The 10,381-nt window shown below is 43.2% G+C and overlaps 1 pseudogene; it reads right to left on the minus strand.

The window, feature by feature from the left end:
* Nucleotides 1-258: 258 nt before the first annotated feature.
* LOC139472231 (sulfotransferase 1B1-like) lies at nt 259-8,949 on the minus strand (annotated as a pseudogene).
* Nucleotides 8,950-10,381: the final 1,432 nt, after the last annotated feature.

Genomic DNA, 10,381 nt, shown 5'->3' on the forward strand with positions numbered 1-10,381 from the left:
TGAGTAAAAGCATTGTTGTAAAATATATCGAGTGTTCTCTCGAAAAAGGTCGCCATTTTGAAAGCCATTTGCCGACCACTCGTTAAGAATAAAAATTTTGATTGGTCGTGAGTTCAAGGTCATTAGCAACAGAAATTTTGAGCTGGGTCGCTGGAGGATGGAGGTCATGACGTCACTTCCGTAACGAAGCTTATGGTCAAGGGTATGTATATATTGTGTATGCACGTGTTTAATGCTGTTTTAAAGTTGTCCTTCATGTCATATGGTGTATCTGAGCGACAGGTCCAAGTCTGTCATCTTTTTTCTGAACAGTTGATCAAACCACTCTGTGTCAGCCACTGTAAACCAGTTTTTCCAGTCGCCCACCTCTCCTGAATTTGAGTGCGGCGTCAACAAACCCAAAAACATGTGAAACGAGCTGCAGATCGGCCTATCACGACGCCCTGTACTTCCGGTAACTCGAGACGATGGCGCCAGGCTGTGATCACATCACGTGGATCAAACACGAGCTCGTGATTTTTTCCTTTTTAAAGTTTTAGTCAGCTACTCTCATTTTGACAGGTGATCTGACTAATTATTAGTCACATGTTGTTTCTTGGTATTGTATTGCACATGATAACGGGCATTTGTTCTTATGTGTGTGTGAGTTAAAGTTTAACGTCACATCGGCAATATTTCAGCCATATCGTGACGAAACAAAAGTTGACATGAACAATATATTTTAAACTGTATAAAATTCTGCCGACGAAGGGCAGTATAAAAACTAGAATATCACAGAGCATGTAAAAAGATATTAACATTTTACAACACAACATAAAAACAGGCTAGAGATCACCAATAACTGAAGGTAGATCACCACGCTAGGGTCCATGGGGACTTACAGTACTTCTTTTGTTCTTAACATGTCTTCACGCAATATTGTCTTAAGCTATTCCAAAAGATGTACACTCTGACACGTATTACCTTTTTATCATTTGGTTGGTTGGTTGTTTAACGCCGCACTCAGTAATATTCCATCTATATGACGGCCATCTGTAAATAATCGAATCTGGACCAGACAATCCAGAGATTGATATCATGAGCATCGATCCACGCAATTGGGATCGATGACATGTATCAACCAAGTCAGCGAGCCTGACCACCCGATCCCGTTAGTCGCCTTTTACGACAAGCATGGGTTGCTGAAGACCTATTCTATCCCGGAATCTTCACGGGTCACCTTTTTATCATATAATGGGTAAGTTTCTCGACAGGACCTTTTTATCATATAATGGGTAGGTCTCTCGACAGGATAAAGCCAACGGATAAAAACGATATCCCTTGGGGTCATATGCGGATAGAGATGCAAATATCAGAGGTTAAGTAGGGACTACCGTCACTGTTTATAAACAAACATGGCGTCGCCCTCATCATTCGGCGATCGAGTCAGAATTAACCATCGGGAATCTAGATAAACTACGGGGATAATTGCTATCAAAAGAACAGTCTAATATACTGAAAATCAGTGTCTAACTGTGACGTAGCTAAGGCATTTTATAAGTTTTGGAAACTTTGGAGATATAAATTTCGAAACAATTTTGCAAGGGCACGAGGCATAGCCAAGCGGGATCAGTAGCCATATCTGTGCTTGTAGACCTCTGCGGGTTGAAACCTTCTCCACAGATTAAAATAGTTGGATTTAGCCGAAATATGTTTGAATTGTTAGCTTCCCTTTGACAAAGGGCAGTTACTCTAGCGGACAGACCGATGGATTGCCGCGAAAGGCAATCAATTTTTTGGGTTATTTTGCGTATATGTTGCTTCGCCACTGTATAAGAAACATATTTCAGTTGGAACTATATTGGCTACTGTCACTGTCCGACTAACACATCACTTACCGTGTGTCGTAATAAATATTAATGCGCACATTCCAGGAAAACTCGCAATGTTTCGGTTATGTTTGTGAGAGAGGTAAAGCGATTTTCAAGCACAGAATTAAAGAATGACATTATATGATAAAGAGGTTATCAGGTTTGTGTGTTTGGGGATGGTAAATATCCTGTATTAGGAATAATCACTATGTATTTAGCTCGCCAAGGCTCGCTAAATACAATGTTTATTCCTAATGCAGGATATTTACCATCCCCAAACACACAAGCGTGATAACCTCTATTAAAGTGGTGATCCTTAGCAAACTTTGAATACTATACAATGCATACCTTTGCGATACATGATTGGTTGCCCGTCAGAAGGTATCTCAAACTTCCCCTTCCGTTCGCGCATGCGCTTAAAGGAGCACCAGTTGTCTACTTTGCGTAAAAATACGTCATCGTGGGACAAACCCAGAAATTGAGATATTCTTCGTATCTCGGACAAGGCATCCTAGAAAGAAAAAAATCCACCGTGTGACAAGCATCTATCTATTGATCAAAAGTGGAAATTACCCTAAAACGCCATAACGCTGGGACCAGGTTTGATTACTATGGGTACGCATGCTGATATAGTAAAACTGATGAAATCCATCTTTAAAATGAGTGAGTGAGTGATTGGGTTTAACGCCGTTTTTAACATTATTCCAGTTATATCACGGCGTGTCAGCTTAATGTGGGAGGAAAGCCCGAAGTGATTCAGGTCTAAGACGTTTACCACTTCGGTGAAAAGCACGAGCACGGGTATGGTGCTGACAACCTAGAAACATAATCGGGGCGAACCGGGATTCGAACCCACAATCATAGGTTTCTGGGGTGCCGAAGGGACGCAACTCTGCACAGCGAATCGCGGCGCCTTAGACAACTGGGCCACCCGTGCGCCCCCCCCCCCCCCCCCCCATCTTTAAAATGATAAAATAGCAGAGAGTTTCTATACACAGGTGTCGAAGTTAAGGCTAAAACACGACTCCGAGGTTTTGGCTGAAAATGTAAAACCGCGGTCCAAGGCCCGAGGGCTTTTCTCGAGCACAAGGTTTTACGTTTTCAACCGAAAGCGAGGAAGGGGTGTTTTATCCAACTTATGAACCGTCTAAATGCAGGAAATGCCAGAACAAAATTAGAACACTTATAGATATCAGCAATACTCCAGCTATATGACGGCGGTCTGTAAATAATCAAGTTTGGACCAGACTATCCAGTGATTGATATCATGAGCATCGATCCACGCATTTGGGACAAAATGATATGTATCAACCAAGTCAGCGAGCCTGACCACCCTACCCCGTTAGTCACCTCTTACGACAAGCATGGGTTGATGAAGACCAATTCTAATCCGGATTCTTCATGGGTACAATCAAACCATCTGCATATTCAATCAAAAACTTGTCCACACCAGGTGTTTTTTCCCTTTTCATAATAATTACATTTATTTCCTCTGATGTTATGGGAGAATTTTTAGAATCATAACACTCAGGTGACACATTTTCCAATAATTCGTCCTCATTATAAACTTATAATCTGAATGTGTTCATAGAAATATGATATACTGAGATCACCATCACCTCTTATTCTTTTGTCTTTATTTTAAAAATTCAGAATTTGGTGCTTATTTTTCAAGTCACCAAGTTCTGATGCCCGTTTTTTGTGGTCCATTACCACAACCGGTAAATCTAATATGTTTTGACAAGCCATTTCTCCACTGCCTAGCAACTGGGGTGTCTCCCAACTGGGGTACCTCCCAACTGGGGTACCTGCCAACTGGGGTATCTCCCAACTGGGGTATCTCGCAACTTGGGTATCTCCCAACTGGGGTATCTCCCAACAGGGGTACCTCGCAACTGGGGTACCTGCCAACTGGGGTATCTCCCAACTGGGGTATCTCGCAACTGGGGTATCTCCCAACTGGGGTATCTCCCAACTGGGGTATCTCCCAACTGGGGTATCTCCCAACTGGGGTATCTCGCAACTGGGGTACCTCGCAACTGGGGTATCAGGCATATGAGGTATGACCTCCATAAAAGGTCACGTCAGATGAACACTGAGCGATCCTTGACCTTCAAATGACAATGAAAGGTTCTTGATTCAGTTGAGTGTGGAGTCAGCTTCGAGTGTGGATGAGATGGGGTCTACACACGACAAATTGTATCAAAGATTCACAACAATATAATGGCGCAGTTTTATGTTATTTGCATTCCGAATTCCTCGATCATATTCGTTTTGAGGAACAGAAAACAGTTGATTGTTTGAAGGCTTTGTTCAGTCGGACCGGGCATCTAGAATCCTCGACGCTGATTATCCTGATCAGATAATTCCCCTATGTCCTCACTCGAGGAAGAGGGAAGTTCCGCGTCATTGACAACAAGGTGAAGGTGAGGGGAAATGGGGTTTAACGTCGCGTCCTATGTTATTGCATTTATGTAGCGACGTGCATGCACGTGTGTGTGTGGCTCTTTGTACGAGTCCGGACTGATGCCGATTATTAGTGCTAGCCAACTTACATAGTGAGTGAGTATGGTTTCATGCCGCTTATAGCAATATTCCAGCAATGTCACGGCGGGGGACACAAGAAATTGGCTTCACACCAATTGAGATACCAAGCCGCAGTTTAACATGAATACCCCATTAAGACACAGTATATATACTGATTCCGAACCGACCAGTTTAAGCCCTTTAATGTCGATCGCAAGGCAGGGTAACAACAAGTCATAGTTTAACGTCTTTTGGTATGACGCGGCCGAGGATCGAAGCCCGGACCTTCCTCTCTCCGGACGGACGCTCTACCACTAGACCACGGATGCGGTCATTTATTATAATCCAATGTTGACATAATACACTGAATAATCGGGGATCATCCGGAAAGTGATAGCTTACTTATATTGACAGTACGACCGGTCGACAATCTGTGCATATATGCTGCAGTAATGTAAAACGCAATGAGTATCGTGAACCGGAAGCTAGCCACATCTGCGTATCGTGATCGTGTTATATTCAGACCTGACAAGACCAACTGTAAACTCTGCTTACTGTACTCTTGTTTTAATCTGTACATACTCTATGTCCTGAAATACAAACCATCGCCATCGTGTCACCTACTTCCTTCATGTCTTCATACACCAGACTGAGCGACGGAACATCCGGGTGCCTTGTGAGCCCTTCTTGCCAGCTTCGGACGTAATCAAACCACGATCCATAGTCAACTGTTGACGAATAAAGTAAACTACGTTGATAACGAACACGCTTATAACGAACTGACCGATATAACGAACCTAGTTTCTAATCCGATCGACCAGGTAGTCTGTTATGGTAGTCATGTTTGAAAAGCCATTCCAAATTAGAACAGCGATCTGATTGGATATCGCGTTTTCATCACAAGGGACACCACTCTTGTTCTACGCGGGGTGCCGCCATGATCGAGTCAAGCCAACTGAGGTTGCAATGGCAATGGCAGAAACTGGGCTTCCATATAGGCTAGTGGATCTTCATCTTCATGTGATGCAAGAGTGAGTGAGTTTGGTTTTACGCCGCTTTTAGCAATATTCCAGCAATATCACGGCGGGGGACACCAGAAATGGGTTTCACACATTGTACCCATGTCGGGAATCGAACCCGGGTCTTCGGCGTGACGAGCGAACGCTTTAACCACTAGGCTACCCGACCGCCCCTGTGATGCAAGAGATATAGTTAGTAGAATATTGTCCGCAAGTCATGCAAGTCTTGGAATGGCATTGAGTAAAGATAAACACAAGAGAGGGAATTACGGATGTCAACTATGTTATAATGAGGAACACAACGGTTCGGAGTATACGCCTTCATCAGGCATTCATTTACCTGATGGAGTAAGAATATATTCCAAAACGTAATGTTCCTCATAATAACGAAGTTCACATCCATAAATTATCTCTCGTAAGTCAAATGCGCAATCAAAAGTGAGAAAACACGAAACTTAATATCGATATTTTCCAACGACGGAACCATCTGCGGTAGAAAAGACGGTAGAAAAATAAAACCATCATTTTTTTGGAAACAGCTAACATCCTAAAAGATCTTGAACATGACAGTCGGGCTGTGCCATTTTCAAAATGTTCCCAAAATGCACCATATCATACAGCACTTCAAGGCGTACGTTTGTTTCTTTGAGAGAGGGAGACTCACTTGGGAACCCAAAAGACATTACTTTTAAAAAACATCGAACATGTCCCGCAAACGATTTATCAAAAGCAACAACAAAATATACGTTGTCAGCATATTCGGAAAGTTGTTATTTTGATAACCTTCTTTCTCCTGCTACTCCTCCTCCATCATCCTCACCTTTATCATCATCCTGCGTCTCCTCCTCCACTCCTCATCCTCCTCGCCATCCTACTTCTCCATCACTTCCACCTCATCCTCACCATGTCACTTCTCCTCCACCAACTCGACCTCATCATCATCATCATCCTACGTCTCTATCACCACCACCTCATCCTCACCTTTATCATCATCCTACGTCTCCTCCTCAACTCCTCATCCTCCTCGCCATCCTACTTCTCCATCACCTCCACCTCATCCTCACCTTTATCATCATCCTACGTCTCCTCCTCAACTCCTCATCCTCCTCGCCATCCTACTTCTCCATCACCTCCACCTCATCCTCACCATGTCAGTTCTCCTCCACCAACTCGACCTCACCATCATCCTACGTCTCCTCCTCCACTCCTCATCCTCCAACTTCTCCATCACCGCTACCTCATCCTCACATCATCCTCCGTCTCCTCCTCCCACTCATCCTACTTGTCCTCTACCCCATTCTCCTCATAACCATCATCCACATCATCACCATCCTACTTCTCTACATCCTCCTCATAACCATCAACATCGTCGTCCTACAACTTCGCCACACCCGTGAAGATCCGGGGTAGAAAAGGTCTTCAGCAGCCCATGCTTGCCGTGAAAGGCGATTATACTTGTTGTAAGAGGCAACTAACGGGATCAGGCTCGCTGACGTGGTTGATGCATGTCATCGTATCCCAATTGCGGGGATCGATGCTCATGACGTCAATCACTGGGTTGTCTACTCCAGACTCGATTATTTACAGACCGCCGTCACATAGCTGGAATATTGCTAAGTGCGGCGTTAAACAACAAACAAACAAACAAAACAATCCTACCTTTTCCTTCAACCCACAAGGGCAGATAATCCTTGAATTTTCCATGATAGTCGTAATACTGCACCAGATGGTGGTTATAAAATGAAACCGCCACATCTTTAGGGTTACGTAGCAGGTATATTATCTTGGTCTTCTTCTGATGTATCTCCTTGGGTAACGAGTCGAACTGGACGTGAGTGTTTAATATTCTGGGGGACGCCATTTTGGCCAGGTGATCATGTGACTTCATTTCGATCATTAAGTCATTCTTCTCCATCCCTCCATCGTCACATGACCCGCTCAACAGAACACTAACACCTCAAACAACCAATGGGTGCCTAGAATAGAACCAGGAAACACATTCAATACTCTGTGTGTGTGTGTGTGTGTGTGTGCACAAGTTAGGACCTATGCCGATTTTGTAGTGTTAGCCCCACAGATGCAGGTAAACATTGATATCCCTCTCAGACAGTATACTGACTCCAAGCCGACCGGTCCTTGTTTTATCCCATTTTTATTATTACTATTATTTACAGGTTAAAATAAAAAATGCATTAAAAAGAGTGTTGCCGATCCTGGCACAGTCAGGCTGGTTAGGCTCATCATCAGCTCAGGGCCCTTGCCCCCTCTACACGCAGGCCAGACAGCGAATGGGACTTCTACCAGGAAGCGCTGCCTAGTCAAACCCACCCAGAACTTTTCGGAGAATGTGAAGACTCCCCAACCTGCAGCCTTCTGCATTACCCAGATTGTCAGAAGGGCTGTATTCCTGGTAGCAAACCTGGTACTCACCCAATGTCAGTCAACAAATTGGGAGGTACCAAACCTAAGGCACCGAGAACAATGGGAAGTCCTCCATGTTTTTCCTCAGTCTTATCAATCACATTAGTGTCAAAAGGGACAGAAAATTCAATGATATAAATGATTTCATTCGATTTATGTAAAAGGACAAGATCAGGTTGGCTCCGTCATACGCTGTATACGGGCCTATTCCAAAGAATTTTGTATTTATCATTTTCCAAGACGCGCTCTTCATATTCCGGGTCGTACCATCGATGAACCTCTGTGTCAAAACCGCAAGCATGGCGAAGACGGTAATAAAATGATCGAGCTACACCATCATGTCGCTTAAGATACTGTGTTTTTGCCAAAGCTGGGCATCCACTGACAATGTGTTGTTCAGACTCATTAAATTCATTGCATAATCTACATTTCATATTTACATCTTCATGCAAAGTCACACATTGACGGTTTCGATGGGAAGCCTTCTGTTTCACTTTTCAGGCCAGCCGACTTCATCCAAGCGAAGGACTAGTACTCTGCGGGGATGCTGATCTTCTCAACACACTGCTCGATGCAGTGGTCGTTCAGATAGCCTCTCCGTCTGGACCGATTTGATATGGCACCTCGCTTGGTTGATACTCATTTCTGTACCGTCCAGCAGTACAGAACCATCAACAAAATGACAATGAGATCATGACCCACATCCTTGGCTCGTTTAAGAAAACTGTGGAATGCCTTGTTTTTTTATCATGTTGTTTTCACATTGCATTTACCTTGTATTTATTTTTATTTTTATTATAAGAATATAACAAAACACAATTTGAGTTAGCAGATACACAAAGTGGAATTTGAATGTGGGCCACATTTGCAAGGACTGTCAATTTGCAGCGGCCTAATCCCTTTAATCGTCACTTAATGATGAAGTATATTATCAACTCGTGACGATAATTCTGGAGCGGGGATTTATTGTTACCTGATTTAGGGTAGCCACATATAAGAATATCGTCGTCTCTCATCTTGAGATTGGGGACGCCCCTGATGACGTCAGCAGGAAAGGTGGGGAACATGCGCACGTCCACGTCCAGCAAGGTCAAAGTGCATCCTGCAGCATCCGGGACTTTCTTGACGGACATTGTCAACGTTCAACGGGACTGCACAGAAAACAGAACAGTTGGATCAAAGAGAAGTCGTAACTGATGGAGAAATGTGAATATCTCTATCATCGCCAGTGTACAATAGAGAGCTGGTTGGACATACACGAGTGAGTTTTGATTTACGACCTTTTTAGCAATATCCCATCAATACCACGGCGGGGTTTGCGGAGATGTTGTTGACACCATGAACGGGGGTTGGGGGGTGGGGAGACCAGAAATGGGCTTCACATATTGTACTCATGTGGAGAGTCGAACCCGGACATTCGGCGTGACGAACGAACGCTTTAATCACCACGCTGCCCCACCGTCCCTCAAACCCACATAAACATTTAGGTAGATAGATAGACAGATACGTTGTATTTACAATGCTTCTTCTCCTTTAAATAGATAACCGATATATTAGTCAAATCGTCCTTTCATTGGTCAGCATAAAAAAACAATACTTAAATTAAACAGAAGCACGACCAGGACAATGTTATTCGGATTTTATTGAGGCTTAATTTATTCTGTTTACAATATATTTGTTTTCTTAATCGTTCAAAATCTCTATCATCGGTCAGATCGCTACAAAATATGGATTAATAGTAGCGATGAATAGTGATGAATTTAGTGACGCCATTGAAGCTAGTCACATATCTTATTTTGTCGACATAAATTCAACAAACACAGTTATTCAGATTTTAAGAGCGCTTCATTTACTTTCTTCTGTTGCCTGGTGAGCACAAGTGCGTCCAATGCAGGAAAGAGACGAACTTGTAACAAATGATGGTTACGGGTACTTGCCCTTGTCTATTAACGATGGTTGTGTTACTCTGAGTCCTGCCTACAACTGGACTGTACCAGTTGTTCATATTCATCAGGGACATGTTGGTCTCGTCCTCGCTTCAGAAGGACACGTGACATTTCCTGCTGTCTTCTGTCACGTACACATACATGACTTGTATCTGTTCCTTGCTGATGGAAACCTCGAGTAAGTGAGTAAGAGCGTGAGTATTGTGTACGATCTACAATTTCCCGAGAGTATTTTCATGACGTAAATATCATATATTCTAAATACAAATATAAGATAGCTACGCGATAAATCGCAAAGTACAATGAAGAACGAAATGTGGTTCATTTTACAATAAAACTTTGTTTTATCTTTAAATCATTTCCGGAGATTTGAATAAGCGCTCTCAATTTGATGTCGTCATAACTATGTTGGACAACGTTATTTTTCAGAGGACATTGTCCAGTGAGTTGTTCCCCGCAGATTTAGCTGAGTAACGCAGATTAACCCAGAGGCCGAGTGATCGCATCCAAGAATGGAAGATATATGACAATCGGTATTGGGAGAAAAAGTACAGATAACCAACGTGAAGTTTGTGGGAATATGCGGGAAATACCAAACTTAACCCACCTGTTCGTAAAA

The sequence above is a fragment of the Haliotis cracherodii genome, unplaced genomic scaffold, assembly GCF_022045235.1.
Source record: "Haliotis cracherodii isolate W230 unplaced genomic scaffold, xgHalCrac1.p SCAF_24, whole genome shotgun sequence".
Classification (NCBI taxonomy): domain Eukaryota; kingdom Metazoa; phylum Mollusca; class Gastropoda; order Lepetellida; family Haliotidae; genus Haliotis; species Haliotis cracherodii.